General features: G+C 39.4%; 1 protein-coding gene and 1 pseudogene across 1 annotated transcript in view; one reads left to right on the top strand and one right to left on the bottom strand.

The window, feature by feature from the left end:
• LOC116885726 overlaps positions 1-12595 on the bottom strand; it is a 34026-nt pseudogene extending 21431 nt beyond the window's left edge.
• Positions 1-16477, top strand: part of LOC116885902 (NXPE family member 3-like) — a 460690-nt gene that overhangs the window by 143621 nt on the left and 300592 nt on the right. The gene's annotated exons all lie outside the window — the stretch shown is intronic.

Here is a 16477-nt window from a genome sequence, read left to right on the forward strand (position 1 = left end):
TGAGTATACATGGAGGGATGCATGACTCCAGCCACATATGTGGCAGAGGATGGCATTGTCCAATATCAGTGGGAGGAAATGTCCTTGAGCCTGTGAAGGCTTGTTTCCCCAATGTATGGTAATGCCAGTGCACAAAGGATGGAGTGGGTGGGTGGCAATGGGAGCATCCTCATAGAAGCAGGAAGAGGGTGAAGGGGATATGGGAGAGGGTAGAAAGGGGACAGCATTTGAAAGGTAAATACATAAAATATCAATAAAAATAAAATTAATAAAATATGATCTGAGGAAAGCTGTATAATAAAGGTAAGAACATCCTTAGAAGAAGAAAAATGAAAAATATATCTAAATAATAATCAACACTGAAGCCATTGAAGATTTTACATCATACAGTATTAAGTATTCAAGTTACATTTCATAGTTTGTATATGAAACTAAGCACTCCAGCTTCAGTAGTGTTCATAACTTATTTTTAATATATATTCAAATTTTATGTATGCTAAAAATGTCTTTAAAATATATTTATGATTTGTTACTACAACCTGTTTGTTTCACATCATCAATATTTTGTATGAGTATACGTTCAAGGTTATATAAAAATTTCTTACTAAAAATGAGGAGCCATAAAAAGAAAATATTGAATTCCTGGTATATTATATATCACCAGTATACATATATATCCATCCATTGGATGTAGGAATAAAAGCAACAGTGACTTTCATGATAAGGTCAACTTTTCAAGTATAAGTAAGATAATAAATGTGATTCTCTGTGTTATGTATTATCCAAAGATTTGGAACGGAATGATGTCCTCATTGTATTTGAACAATGAAATCCTCAGCTGGACTAAGTTCCATAATTAGGAAAAAAAGAGTCGGTTTATCATTTCCTCCACAGACAAACTGCATTGCCTTGTGAATCCCTTTCGAATTTGATGATACCAGGTTCAATATTTTCATTTCTTTCTTTCTCAGTAAATATTTGAACCCCCAAGTGTTTGAAACTCTTGATAATCAAGTTACAAATCACTAGTTGTTAGAACACTGTTGGACTTTTTTTATTTTTATTAACTTGAGTATTTCTTATTTACATTTCTTTTTTATCTTTATTAAATTGAGTATTTCTTATTTACATTTTGATTGTTATTCCCCTTCCAGGTTTCTGGGCCAACATCCCCTTAACCCTTCCCCCTCCCCTTCTATTTGGGCTTCTCCTCCCCATCCTCTCCCCATTACCACCCTCCCCCCAGCAATCAGGTTCACTGGGGGTTCAGTCTTGGCAGGACCAAGGGCTTCCTCTTCCACTGGTGCTCTTACTAGGCTATTCATTGCTATGTATGAGGTTGGAACCCAGGGTCAATCCATATATAGTCTTTGGGTAGTGGCTTAGTCCCTGGAAGCTCTGGTTGGTTGGCATTGTTGTTCATATGTTCAATCCTTCAAGCTCTTCCAGTCCTTTTCTGATTCCTTCAACGGGGGTCCGTTTTCAGTTCAGTGGTTTGCTTCAGGCATTTGCCTATGTATTTGCAGTATTCTGGGTGTGTCTCTCAGGAGAGATCTACATCTGGTTCTTGTCGGCCTGCACTTCATTGCTTCATCTATCTCATCTAGTTTAGTGGCTGTATATGTATGGGCCACATGTGGGGCAGGCTCTGAATGGGTGTTCCTTCTGCCTCTGTTCTAAACTTTGCCTCCCTATTCCCTCCCCAAGGGTATTCTTTGTTCCCTTTAAAGAAGGAGTGAAGCATTCGCATTTTGGTCATCCTTCTTGAGTCTCATGTGTTCTGTGCATCTAGGGTAATTCAAGCATTTGGGCTTATATCCATTTATCAATGAGTGCATACCATGTGTGTTTTTCTGTGATTGGGTTACCTCACTCAGGATGATATTTTCCAGTTCCCTCCATTTGCCTATGAATTTCATAAAGTCATTGTTTTTGATAGCTGAGTAATATTTCATTGTGTAGATGTACCACATTTTCTGTATCCATTCCTCTGTTGAAGGGGATCTGGGTTCTTTCCAAATTCTGGCTATTTATACTCATTTATACCATGTCCTGGTTTTCACTTGAATTCTTTCATTTGTTTATGTCTTGAGGAATTTTTTATTAAATTTATCAGTTATTTTATTATTATAAAATACAAGCTTTCTGAGGATTTATGAGCACTTATTTTTACAAGTGAGAGATGTAAAATTTCTGGAATATGGCTATGGCATATGGGCTCATTCAATCCTTAGAAATTGAAGTTCATCAAGTGTACTGTGTGTATATTATCAGGATTAAACAGACTTCTCTGGACAATTAATTACCATTGCCAATAAAGTGTGTGAGAAAAGAAATAATCATTTTCTTTTAATTATTAACTTGATTAATTTCTTTAATTTGACAAATAGATGGATCCAGTGATGGTAGGAGACAGGCTCTACTGAATCAGATATTCTGAATGTGAGATTCCCAATGATCCTGGCCTTTCCCAACAGGTCTGTGTCTATAGCACACTTCACAGTTCCTGAGGTCCACATATTGGAGCAATGAAATAAATATGAATATTGTAAACCTCTAGCAATGGAACACATACTATTTTCCTCTATCATATCTTACAGGGGAAAAAGCATTCGAAATGCTAGAAAATAAAAAGTTCATATTGTGGTTGCAGAAATGGTATGGCAGTAGACCACATGAAACTCAAGAAGAAGGATGACCAAAGTGTGGATGCTTCAGTCCTTCTCAAAAGGAGGACAAAAATATTCATAGGAGGGCATATGCAGAGAAAGTTTGGAGCAGAGATTGAAAGAATGTCCATTCAAAGCCTGCCCCATGTGGGGATCCAGCCCATATATATACACACAACAATACTAAACAATATTGACGAAGCCAAGAAGTGCATGCTGATAGGAGCTTGAAATAGCTGTCTCCTGAGAGGCTTAGCCAGAGCGTGACAAATACAGAGGCGAATGCTAGCAGCAAACTATTGTATTGAGAACTGGGCTCCTGTTGGAAGATTAAGAGAAAGTATTGAAGGAATTGAAGTTGCTTGTAAGAACATAAGAACAACAATACCAACCAACCAGAGATTCTAGGGACTAAACCACAACCCCAAGACTAAACATGGACATACCCACGGCTCCAAATGCATATGTAGTAGAAGACAGCCTTCTTTGGCATCAACGGGAGGAGAAGCCCTTGGTCATGCCAAGACTTGATCATCCAGTGTAGGGGAATGTCAGAGCAGGGAGGCAGGAAGGGGGGCTGGTTGGGGAGGGAGAATATCCTTATAGTAGCAGGGAAGGTGGATGGGATAGGGGGTTTATGGAAGGAATCCTGGAAAGAGAACTACATTTGAAATGTAAATTAAAAATATACACCCCACAGAAAAGGAACAGAAGGAAGGTAGGGAGGAGGGGGAGGAGGGGAGAGAGAGAGAGAGAGAGAGAGAGAGAGAGAGAGAGAGAAAGGAGAGAGAGAGAGAGAAAGAGAGAGAGAGAGAGAGAGAGAGAGAGAGAGAGAGAGAGAATTATGTGACAATTAAGAGAACTGGCTACTGAGAATAGGACCCCCGTTGAAGGAATCAGAGAAAGAACTGGAAGAGCTTGAAGGGGCTCAAGACCCCATATGTACAACAATGCCAAGCAACCAGAGCTTCCAGGGACTAAGCCACTACCTAAAGACTATACATGGACTGACCCTGGACTCTGACCTCATAGGTAGCATTGAATATCCTAGTAAGAGCACCAGTGGAAGGGGAAGCCCTGGGTCCTGCAAGACTGAACCCTGAGTGAACGTAATTGTTGGGGGGAGGGCGGTAATGGGGGGAGGATGGGGAGGGGAACACCCATATAGAGGGGGAGGGGGAGGGGTTAGGGGGAAGTTGGCCCGGAAACCGGGAGAGGGAATAACATTCAAAATGTAAATAAGAAATACTCAAGTTAATAAAAAAAAGAGAGAGAGAGAGAAAAGAAAAGAAAAGAAAATGAGACTCTGGCTATCAAAAAAAAAAAAGAGAACTGGCTACTTTTTTCAGATAACCTGGGTGAAATCCTCTATACAGTAATCCCATCATCATAAATACAAAAATTTCCTGAACTCAACAAATAGCCTGATATTACACTACCCACAGATAGGCGTGTGCGCACGCGTGCACACACACACACACACACACACACACACATTCACATTTTTATACATTCTTAAACATACACTGGTTAAAAATTAACACTCATGAAACTCTCATATTCAGGTTCACACCCACTCCCATACACCTTCACACACAGTAACACACGACAAACACAGGTAATCACATTATACATTTACAAATATGCACACATTCTCCTAAATACTTTCCTAAACACACTTATTTGCATACATACATTCATACATACACTCAGATACCCATAAAGGTTTTTAAAGGAATAATAATAAATTACTGAAAATGATGAAATACTTTTTTAAAAAAGAAAAATAATGAATCAAGTACTTTAAAAATACATAAAATAAATTAAAAGGGAGACATAACAACAGAATCAGAGGAAATTCATAAAAACATCAGATCCTACTACAAAAGCCTATATTCAACAAAACTTGAAAATCTGCAGGAAATGGACAATTTCCTAGATAGATACCAGGTACCGAAGTTAAATCAGGAACAGATAAACCAGTTAAACAACCCCATAACTCCTAAGGAAATAGAAGCAGTCATTAAAGGTCTCCCAACCAAAAAGAGCCCAGGTTTAGATGGGTTCAGTGCAAAATTCTATCAGACCTTCTTAGAAGACCTCATACCAATACTATCCAAACTATGAAACAGATGGAGAGCTACCAAATTCGTTCTATGAGGCCACAATTACTCTTATACCTAAACCACAAAAAGACCCAACAAAGAAAGAGAACTTCAGACCAAATTCCCTTATGAGTATTAATGCAAAAATACTCAATAAAATTCTTGCAAACTGAATCCAAGAGCACATCAAAACAATCATCCATCATGAACAAGTAGGCTTCATCATAAGAATGCAGGGATATTCTTTAAAAGGGGAACAAGAATACCCTTGGCAGGGAAGAGAGAGGCAAAGATTAAAACAGAGACTGAAGGAACACCCATTCAGAGCCTGCCCCACATGTGGCCCATACATATACAGCCACCCAATTAGACAAGATGGATAAAGCAAAGAAGTGCAGACCGACAGGAGCTGGATGTAGATCGATCCTGAGAGACACAGCCAGAATACAGCAAATACAGAGGTGAATGCCAGCAGCAAACCACTGAACTGAGAATAGGACCCCCGTAGAAGGAATCAGAGAAAGAACTGGAAGAGCTTGAAGGGGCTCGAGACCCCATATGAACAACAATGCCAAGCAACCAGAGCTTCCAGGGACTAAGCCACTACCTATAGACTATACATGGACTGACCCTGGACTCTGACCTCATAGGTAGCAATGAATATCCTAGTAAGAGCACCAGTGGAAGGGGAAGCCCTGGGTCCTGCTAAGACTGAACCCCAGTGAACTAGACTGTTGGGGGGAGGGCGGCAATGGGGGGAGGTGGGGAGGGGGAACACCCATAAGGAAGGGGAGGAGGAGGGGATGTTTGCCCGGAAACCGGGAAAGAGAATAACACTCGAAATGTATATAAGAAATACTCAAGTTAATAAAAAAAAAAAGAATGCAGGGATAGTTTAATATACAGAAAACCATCAACGTAATCCACTATATAAACAAAGTGAAATATAAAAACCACATGATCATCTCATTAGATGCTGAGAAAGCATTTGACAAAATTCAACATCCCTTCATGATAAAAGTCCTGGAAAGAACGGGAATTCAAGGCACATTCTTAAACATAGTTAAAGGCATATACAGTAAACCAGTAACTAATATTAAACTAAATGGAGAGAAACTTGAAGCAATCCTACTCAAATCAGGGACTAGACAAAGCTGCCTACTCTCTACCTACTTATTTAGTGTAGTTCTCGAAGTCCTAGCCAGAGCAATCAGACAACAAAAGTAGATCAAAGGGATACAGACTGGAAAAGAAGAAGTCAAAATATCACTATTTGTAGATAACATGAGAGTATATTTAAGTGATCCCAAAGTTCCAGCAGAGAAATACTAAACCTGATAAATACCTACAGCATAGTGGCTGGGTATAAAATTATCTCAAATAAATCAGTAGCCTTAATCTACACAAAAGAGAAATGAGCTGAGAAAGAAATTAGGGAAACGACACCTTTCATAATAGTCTCAAATAATATAAAATACCTCAGTGTGACTTTCACTAAGCAAGTGAAAGATCTGTATGATAAGAACTTCAAGCCTCTGAAGAAAGAAATTGAAGAAGATCTCAGAAGATGGAAAGATCTCCCATGCTCATGGATTTGCAGGATTCATACAGTAAAAATGGCCATTTTACCAAAAGTGATCTGCAGATTCAATGCAATCCCCATCAAAATTCTAATCCAATTCTTCAGAGACTTAGGCAGAACAATTTGCAAAATCATTTGGAATAACAAAAACCCAGGATAGCTAGAACTGTCCTCAACAATAAAAGGACTTCTGGAAGAATCACTATCCCTGAACTCAAGCAGTATTACAGAGCAATAGTGATAAAAACTGTATAGTATTGGTACAGAGACAGGAAGATAGACCAGTGGAATAGAATTGATGACCCAGAAATGAACCCACACTCCTATGCTCAATTGATTTTTGACTAAAACCATCCAATGGAAAAAAGATAACATTTTCAACAAATGGTGCTGGTTCAGCTGGAGGTCAGCTTCTAGAAGAATGCAGATTGATCCATTCTTATCACCCTGTACAAAGCGTAAGTCCAAGTGGATCAAGGGCCTCCACATTAAAACAGATACACTCAACTAATAGAAGAAAAAGTGGGAAAGAATCTTGAACACATGGGCACTGGAAAAAATTTCCTGTACAAAACAACAATGGCTTATGCTCTAAGATCAAGAATTGACAAATGGGATTTCATAAAACTACAAAACTTCTGTAAGGCAAAGGACACTGTTGTTCGGACAAAACAGCAACCAACAGATTCCAAGAAGATCTTTACCAATCCTTCAATTGATAGAGGGCTTATATCCAAAATATACAAAGAACCCTTGAAGTTAGACTGCAGGGAGACAAATAACCTTATTAAAAGTGGGGATCAGAGCTAAACAAAGAATTCACAGCTGAGGAATGCTGAATGGCTGAGAAGCACCTAAAGAAATGTTCAACATCTTTAGTCATGAGGAAAATGCAAATCAAAACAACCCTGAGATTCTACCTCACACCAGGCAGAATGGCTAAGATCAAAAACACCGGCGACAGCAGATGCTGGCAAGGATGTGGACGAAGAGGAACACTCCTCCATTGTTGATGGGATTGCAGACTGGTACTGCCATTCTGGAAATCAGTCTGGAGGTTTCTCAGAAAATTGGACATTGAACTACCTGAGGACCCAGCTATACCTCTTTTGGGCATATACCCAAAAGATGCCCCAACATATAACAAAGACACGTGCTCCACTATGTTCATAGCAGCCTTATTTATAACAGCAGAAGCTGGAAAGAACCCAGATGCCCTTCAACAGAGGAGTGGATACAGAAAATGTGGTACATCTACACAATGGAATACTACTCAGCTACCAAAAACACTGACTTTATGAAATTCATAGACAAATGGATGGAACTGGAAAATATCATCCTGAGTGAGGTAACCCAATCACAGAAAAACACACATGGTATACATTCATTGATAAGTGGATATTAGCCCAAATTCTCAAATTACCCTAAATGCACTAAACACATGAAACTCAAAAAGGATGACCAAACTGCGGATGCTTCACTCCTTCTTTAAAAGGGGAACAAGAATATCCTTGGGAGGGAATAGGGAGGCAAAGTTTAGAACAGAGGCAGAAGGATCACCCATTCAGAGCCTGCCCCACATGTGGCCCATACATAAACAGCCACCAAACTAGATAAGATGGATGAAGCGAAGAAGTGCAGGCTGATAGGAACTAGATATAGATTTCTCCTGAGAGACACAGCCAGAATATGGCAAATACATAGGCGAATGCCAGCACCAAACCATTGAACTGAGAACAGGACCCCTGTTGAAGGATTCAGAGAAAGGACTGAAAGAGCTTGAAGGGTCTTAAGACCCCATATGTACAACAATGCCAACCAACCAGAGCTTCCAGTGACTAATCCACTACCCAAAGACTATACATGGACTGACCCTAGGCTCCAACTTCATAGATAGCAATGAATAGGCTAGTAAGGACACCCGTGGAAGGGAAGCCCTTGTCCTGCAAAGACTGAACTCCCAGTGACCGGGATTATTGGGGGGGGGAGGGTGGTAATGGGGGAGGATAGGGAGGGGAACACCCATATAGAAGGGGAGGGGGAGGGGCTAGTGGAACATTGACCTGGAAACTGAGACAGGGAATAACAATTGTAATGTAAATAAGAAATACCCAATTTAAAAAAAATGAAGAAAAAAATCACCAACGGGGAAAAAAAAACATTAAGTCAAACAAATCAGTAGCCTGCCTCTACTCAAAAGATAAACAGGCTGAGAATGAAATTACAGAAAAGATATCTTTTAAAGTAGTTACAAATAATATAAAATACCTTGGGTAATTCTAATCAAGCAAGTGAAAGATCTGTATGACAACTTCAAGTTTCTGAATAAAGAAAATGAAGAAGATCTCAGAAGATGGATACATCTCCCATGTTCATGAATGGGCAGGATTAATATTGTAAAACTTGCCATCTTGCCAAAAGCAATCAACAGATTCCATGCAATCCCCATCAAAATTCCAACACAATTCTTCACAGAGTTAGAAAGAGAAATTTGCAAATTCATTTGGAATAACAAAAACCTAGAAAATATCATTCTAAGTGACATAACCCAGTCACAAAATAACACCATTGTATGCAGTCACTGATATGTGGATATTTTCCCAAAAGCTTGGAATACCTAACATACAATTCACAAACCACATGAAGCTCAAGAAGGAAGACCAACATATGGATCATTCAGACCTTCTTAGAAGGGTGAACCAAAATACTCACAAGTGGAAATATGGAGACAAAGTGTGAAGACTGAAGGAAAGGCCATCCAGAGCCTGCCCCACCTGAGGATCCAGCCCATATACAGACATCCAACCCAGACAATATTGTGGATGCCAAGAAGTGCATGCTGTCAGGAGCCTGTTATAGGTGTCTCCTGAGAGGCTCTACAACAGCCTGAAAAATACAGAGGGCAATGCTGGCAGCCAATCATTGGATTTAGAACGGGGTCCCCAATGGAGGAGTTAGAGAAAGGACTGAAGGACGTGAAGGGGTTTGCAACTCCATGAAAAGAGCAACAATATCAACCAACCAGACCCCCCCCCCAGAGCATCCAGGAACAAAACCACCATCACAATAGTACACAGGGATGGACCCATGGCTCCACCCACATATGTAGCAGAGGATGGCCTTGTTGGGCATTAATGGGAGGAAAGGCCCTTGGTCCTGTCAAGGCTCAAAGCCCCAGTGTAGGGGAATGCCAGGGTGGGAGGTGGGAGGGGTTGGGTGGGTAGGTGAGGGAGCATCCTCAGAGAAGCAGGGGGAGGAAGGATGGGATAGCTGGTTTCTGGAGCAGAAACTGTGAAATGAGATGACATTTAAAATTTGAATTAAAAAATATCCACTAAAAGGAAAAAAACACCTCCCAATGTAGTTTTGCTAGATGCTTGCTGTCTTCCACTTGTTTAGTTCTATTACATTAGCATACTTGCTGGCTTCTAGTTTCTGTCTAAAATTCTACTCACAATCAGTAAATATCCATTCTCCCATCTTTCAATATTTATTCAGTGCTTTTATTGTATTTATCGATGTTTTTAATATTTTCATTCTGAAAACATTATGTTATAAAATGTCTTAGTGTATTGTATGGGGGGAACTCTGTACTGCAAATACACAAATCTGTAACTGACTTGTCTTACAATTAACATATTTTCTTATTAAAAATTAATATGATAAAAAACATTAAAATAAATTCCTAAGAAAAGAATGAAGAAATTTATTTTATGAAACCAGTATTTAAAGATAGTATGTACAAAAAAACCAGACAGTTTAATATTTTGTCAAGAAAATAGAAATTTTCTCCCTTCATTTTATGGGTAAATTTCATTTACAATAAAAACAGAATTATCTAATGCATATGAAATGGAAAAATTATAAAAATATTGCAATGGATTTTTCACAGAGTTTTTAAGGGAAAAAAATTCAAATCTCAAACAGAACTGAATGAATTTTGAAATAGCTGAAATATGAAGGTTAAGAATATTTATTCAGGTTAATTAAACTGTCATGAGCACATGCAGGAAAGCATTCTAGAAGATGAAAAAGGTGGGAGTAATACAGGGCATGACAGGGGATGAACCTGGCTGAACGAGGGTGTGGCAGTTTGATGAGAAGGGAACGATGTTGGAAGATGCAGTGGTGGGGCTGGAAGGAGGATGAGAGTTTACAGGGGATGAATGTGACCACAGTGCATTGTAAAAATTATAGTGTTCCACAAATTAAATATAAAGAAGTATTACATATGTTTTGTGGAGTTAAAATATGTTTGTGAGCAATGTCATAAAGAAATTTTGGACTGAAAAATGGCTCCATTTGTATAGTGCCAGCCTCAGAACAAAACACAAACCTTCTGTCTGCCTAAACATGACTTAAGGTATGATGACACCAATTGACATGATAATGGTGACAGGGGAAAGTTCATGAGCTCTGAACACAAGACTAATAACTACAGTCAAATAAAGAATGTTGAGAGTGAGAGAAATATTCTTCTGCAGGAGACAGCATACCAATTGATTAGGTAATAAATGCCACATGGTCAGAATTGGAAATATGAATATAATCACATAAAGAAATAATGGGTTGAATTTATATCCTTACAAATATATAAACTATATTTCAATGTATATGTAGTAGTGAGTAAATGCGAAAGATTGGACATGGATATGAATTTAAATTAATACAGGGTTCACTGAGCTTGACACAGCTCAATAGGTAAATGGTTGCAGTGAAAGTGTAAGGACAGGAATTTTAATTCCAGTAACCAACAAAATTGGCATCATTTAAACATGCTTTTGTAATGTAGCATTTCTGCAGACAGATGTGATGGGGATATAGCCAAATTTCCTTTGTCAGTTTTCCAGCAAACAATGAATAGAGAAATAAACAATGTTGCAAATATTGTGGGAATCAGGGAATCATATAAGTTTGTCCTGATGTGACATGTGGCATACATTTGTCCTCACTGACACACAGATACACAGACTCTCTAACACTTTCTCTATACCTCACTCTCTCAATGTCTCTGTCTGTCTCTCTGACTCTCATAGACAGAGAGATAGAGAGAGAGAGATAGAGAGAGAGAGAGAGAGAGAGAGAGAGAGAGAGAGAAGAAAGATATTAAACAATCTAACTTAAGGCTAAAATATGACTTAATCACTATCTTAGTCAAGAAGAGAATAGCACAATGACAATAGCAAGCATATGCCACCGGCAGAATTACAGATAGTAAAATGGAAACAGACATGACAGAAAGTAAAAGAGAAGGCAAATATATTAGCAAATAGTTAGGAGTTGTGGGGGAAGATCAGAGAACCTAAGTAGATAAGTTGAATTTATTTCTAGATATCTAGAAAGGCAACACCTGACACATCTGTGTCTGACAAGAGGAGCAATTACTGCTCTCTGTAGCACCTTCTCTGCTCACAGCACCAGAAGTCACCTGTTCAAATTCTGTGCAAGTCTGTTTCATTCTTTTAATAAACAGTTCTCTGATTGCTGTGGTGACATTTCTAAGTATCAAATGAATGTTTCTGTACAGGTATACTTCAGAGACTAGAGAAAATTCAGAGTTCACTGGTGTCTGCTCACAGTGCCTAGACTATCTATACTGTAATACCAAAGTGTGGGAAGAGAGCTGGAAGGAAATAATTATCTTCAAAGAGTTTGAAATAACGAAATAGAGTAGGTAGTCTCCTGAGAAATATGGCACAGTCAGCAAAGTCCCACCCAACTGTACCAACATTAGGAAGTGCACAGAAGAAATATTCAGTGGAAGTATTTGTAAAATGGACATTGTTTTGTCAACCTAAGTGCTGAACTCTACCTGTCCCACAAGACAGGATTCTAAGTTACATCATTTGTCCTGTGTGACAGAAGTGTTGGACCTGGCTCGAGATTGATTTTCAGACTAAACCCATAAAAACAGAAGATAATGGATGGAAAGAAAATCTTATTGTAATGGAAGAAGTGCTGTTGGGAATAAAAAAATGAGATGGGTTAAGGGTGCACACTGGAGAATGTGGTTAGGTAGATAAAGCAGGAGACACTTACCGTGGACTGACGTCTATGCTCTCTGCCCCTTCAGTGTGTTGGGAGGTTTGATAGGTATAAAGGGGTAAGAATGCACTGATCACCAAATCCCCATTCTGGTATACATTGTCTGTGGAAGAAACAAAACACTCATGGGTGAGCAATTTGCACAAGAACATAGGAAGCTTGAGGGTAAAAAAGAAAAAAATCCAAGTGGGCATTGTCAGGGTTTCTTTCAGCACAAACGTAATCGGCTGTGAAGCCAGGTGCTCACTTTCAGCAGCTGAATGTGTGGGCCCTTCTGTGGGTTTATAAGAGTTACAGACACAGGAGTTCCTTGAACTACCTAGTCATTTCAAGACAGCTTTTCCAGTCCCCTGGAGAAAATTCCAACACTTTTTACCTTCAGGCTTCACAGCTGAGGTCTTCGGTAAAAGTGACAAACGCATGTTGAAAAACCATGGCTGAGATTCATCTCATGCCCTCGTAGTATTCTGTAGTATTCTTATGTCATCCAAGTCCAAGAATAAAAAAGAAGTCACCGCAAGAATAAAATATGAATCCAACACAAATGGGGAAGATCAGCTCTTCTACAGGTGTCCAAAAGCTATTGGCACAAACACCATTTGATAAAATGAAATTAGTATATACCTGAAGATTCAAATTTAGATGTGTAAAGAAAGGATCCATCCTGGAAAGGTCTCTCTACATAAATAGGGAACAGTGTCTGCCCCCTCTGTTCCAGAGAAAGAGGGTCTTGTATAAAATATTTATTGAAGATACTCTGCTCTCACCAGGATTCCCAGAATCTACACAGATTTCACAGCAGAAGATCCTGATTGCCTGATTAATATGCAAATATACATCATATACATATATGCTACATATACATTTACATCTGCATGTACATCGACATAGTGTCACCATTTTCCATTACATACTAAGGCAAGCTGGAACCAGTGTAGTTGGTTATTACTTTGAGAGACACTGGGCTCCATCTGCATAGGTAGCAATGAATAGCCTAGTAAGAGCACCAGCGGAAGGGAAAGCCCTTGGTCCTGCCAAGACTGAACCCCCAGCGAATGTGATTGTTGGGGGGAGGACGATAATGGGGGGGGAGGATGGGGAGGGGAACACCCATATAGAAGGGGAGGGAGAGGGGTTAGGGGGATGTTGGCCCCTAAACCGGGAAAGGGAATAAAAATAGAAATGTAAATAAGAAATACCCAAGTTAATAACAATGGAGGAAAATAAAAGAATATACATAAAAAAGGAAAGGATTGCAAAGAGCAGAGGTTTGACTTGTGGAATTTTAGGGAAACAAAGATGATTTTTCTGTGAAAAATCTGATGTTCTGGTTATTTGGGGCCAAAGTGTCAGCTCTGATTAAAAAGCTACTCGAAATACTGACGTAAATCATTTGCTTTGCTGGGAGACTGATTAGTTTGAGCTGAGAAACTAGTGTTGATTAAGAAGAGACCTGCATTTTGAGGGAAAATCTAATGGAAAGTATTTTCTGAGTGTGAGTACACAGAAGTTATGTTTTAGACATGACCAATGTTGGACCTTATACTGGGAGCCAAACTTGAAAATTTAAGAGTCTTCAAGTGTTGGTTTGAACTTATGAAGGGGTCAGGGAGAGAGGCTGAGGCTTAGAATTATGTGTCAGGACTAGAGTTCTTAAAAAGCATCCTGGAGTGACTATTCACGAAATTATAGTCCAGTTGCAGCAAGAGATCCAGCAGTTTTAGAGATCTGTTACCATGGCATGAACAACAAGACGAGCAACAGCAGTAAAACACAGTCAGCAAGAGCAGAAGACAATTTCTTTGTGCTTCAGAGCGCAGATCTGGAGAATAGGTCCATGGCCCTTGGAGGAGCCCAGAAGTCATGACTGATGCCCAGTCAATAGTATACTGAGTTATTTACCCTTTTCAAATTTGGGTTTGTTCATCTCAGATTTCATTGGTTCTATTCTCTGAGTAAGACACTACTTAATGGGGTTAGGATTTAGCTAGTGGTGGAGTGCTTGTTTAGGGAAGCACAAGGCCCTGGGTTGATCTCAGCTCCAAAAAAAAAAAGAACAAAAAAAAAAAAGACACTACTTAATGTATCAATTAAGTTTTCTATGAAGTCCTTGTTTAGAGAAAGGTTATTGAAAAAATCTTGTATTTTTTTTCCCTCCATCTTATTACCTTGGGTATTTTTATTTACATTTCAGTCATATTCCCTTTCTGATTTCCAGGCCAACTTCTAAGCTCCTCCCTCTTTCAGAGGGTGGTGTTCTCCCATCCTCCCACCATTACAGCCTCCCCTAACAATCACGATCACTTCTGGGGTTCAGCCTTGCAGGATCAAGGCTTTCTTCCCTGGTGCTCTTATCAGGCTATCATTGTTACCTATGAGGAGCCCAGGCTGTCCATTATAGTCTTTGGTAGTGGCCAGTCCTGCAAGCTGTGGTTGGTTGGCATTGTTGTTCATATGGGGTCTCAAACCCCTTCAAGCTCTTTCAGTCTTTTCTCTAATTCCTTCAACAGATGTCCCATTCTCAGTTCAGTGGTTTGCTGCTGGCATTCACCTATGTATTTGCCATATTCTGGCTGTGTCTCTCAGAAGAGATCTACATCCAGTTCCTGTCGCCCTGCACTTCTTTGCTTCATCCACCTTATCTAGTTTGGTGGCTGTATATGTATGGGCCACATGTGGCCAGGCTCTGAATGGGCGATTCTTAAGCCTCTGTTCTAAACTTTGCCTCCGAATTCCCTCCCAAGGGTATTCTTGTTCCCCTTTTAAAGAAGTGAAGCATTCACATTTTGGTCATCCTTCTTGAGTTTCACATGTTCTGTGCATCTAGGGTAATTCGAGCATTTGGGCTAATATTCAATTAAAAATGAGTGCATACCATGTGTGTTTTTCTGAGATTGGGTTACCTCACTCAGGATGATATTTTCCAGTTTCATCCATTTGCCTATGAATTTCAAAAAGACATTGTTATTGATAGTTTAGTAGTATTCCATTGTGTAGATGTACCACATTTTCTGTATCCATTCTCTGTCAAGGGCATCTGGGTACTTAGCTTCTGGCCATTATAATATATATTGCTAAGTAACAGAAGTGGAAATATGTGTCTTATATGTTGGGACATCTTTGGGTATATGCCCAAGAGAGTAAGAATGGGGTCCCAGGCAGCATAATGTCCAATTTGAGTGAACCCAGACCGATTTCCGCAGACCAGTGTGCAAACTTCACCAACAATGGAGGAGTGTTCCTTTTCTACATCCTCGCCACCACATTCTGTCGCTTGAGTTTTGATCTACTATTCTAATTGGGTGTGAGGTAACTAGGTTGCCAGATTTCATTTTATGACTAAGGATGTTGAACATTTCTAAAGCCGCAGCCACATAGCATTCCTCATCTGTGAATTGTCGAGCTACTCAAACCCATTTTCTTAATAGGTTATTTATTCCCTGCAGTCTAACTTCTGAGTTCTTGTATATTTTTGATATAAGCCTCTATCTGTTGTAGGGTTGTGTAATCTTTCCCCAATCTGTTGGTTGTTGTTTTGTCCTAACAGTGTCCTTTGCCTTACAGAAGCTTTGCAGTTTTATGAGATCCCATTTGTCAATTCTTGATCTTAGAACATAAGCTATTGGTGTTTTGTTCAAGAAATTTTCTATAGTGCCCATATTTCGAGATGCTTCCCCACTTTTTCTTCTATTAGTTTGAGTGTATCTGGTTTGATGTGGAGGTCCTTGATCCACTTGGACTTAAGCTTTGTACAGGGTGATAAGCATGGATCAATCTGCATTCTTCTACATGTTGACCTCCAGTTGAACCAGCACCATTTGCTGAAAATGCTATCTTTTTTCAATTGGATGGTTTTGGCTCCTTTGTCAAAAATCAATTGACCATAGGTGTGTGGGTTCATTTCTGGGTCTTCAATTCTATTCCATTGGTCTATCTGTCTGTCTCTGTACCAATACCATGCAGTTTTTATCACTATTGCTCTGTAATACTGCTTGAGTTCAGGGATAGTGATTCCCCCTGAAGTCCTTTTATTGTTGAGGATAGTTTTAGCTATCCTGGGTTTTTTGTTATTCCAG

This window comes from Rattus rattus, chromosome 16 (genome assembly GCF_011064425.1).
Source record: "Rattus rattus isolate New Zealand chromosome 16, Rrattus_CSIRO_v1, whole genome shotgun sequence".
NCBI classification, from domain to species: Eukaryota; Metazoa; Chordata; class Mammalia; order Rodentia; family Muridae; genus Rattus; species Rattus rattus.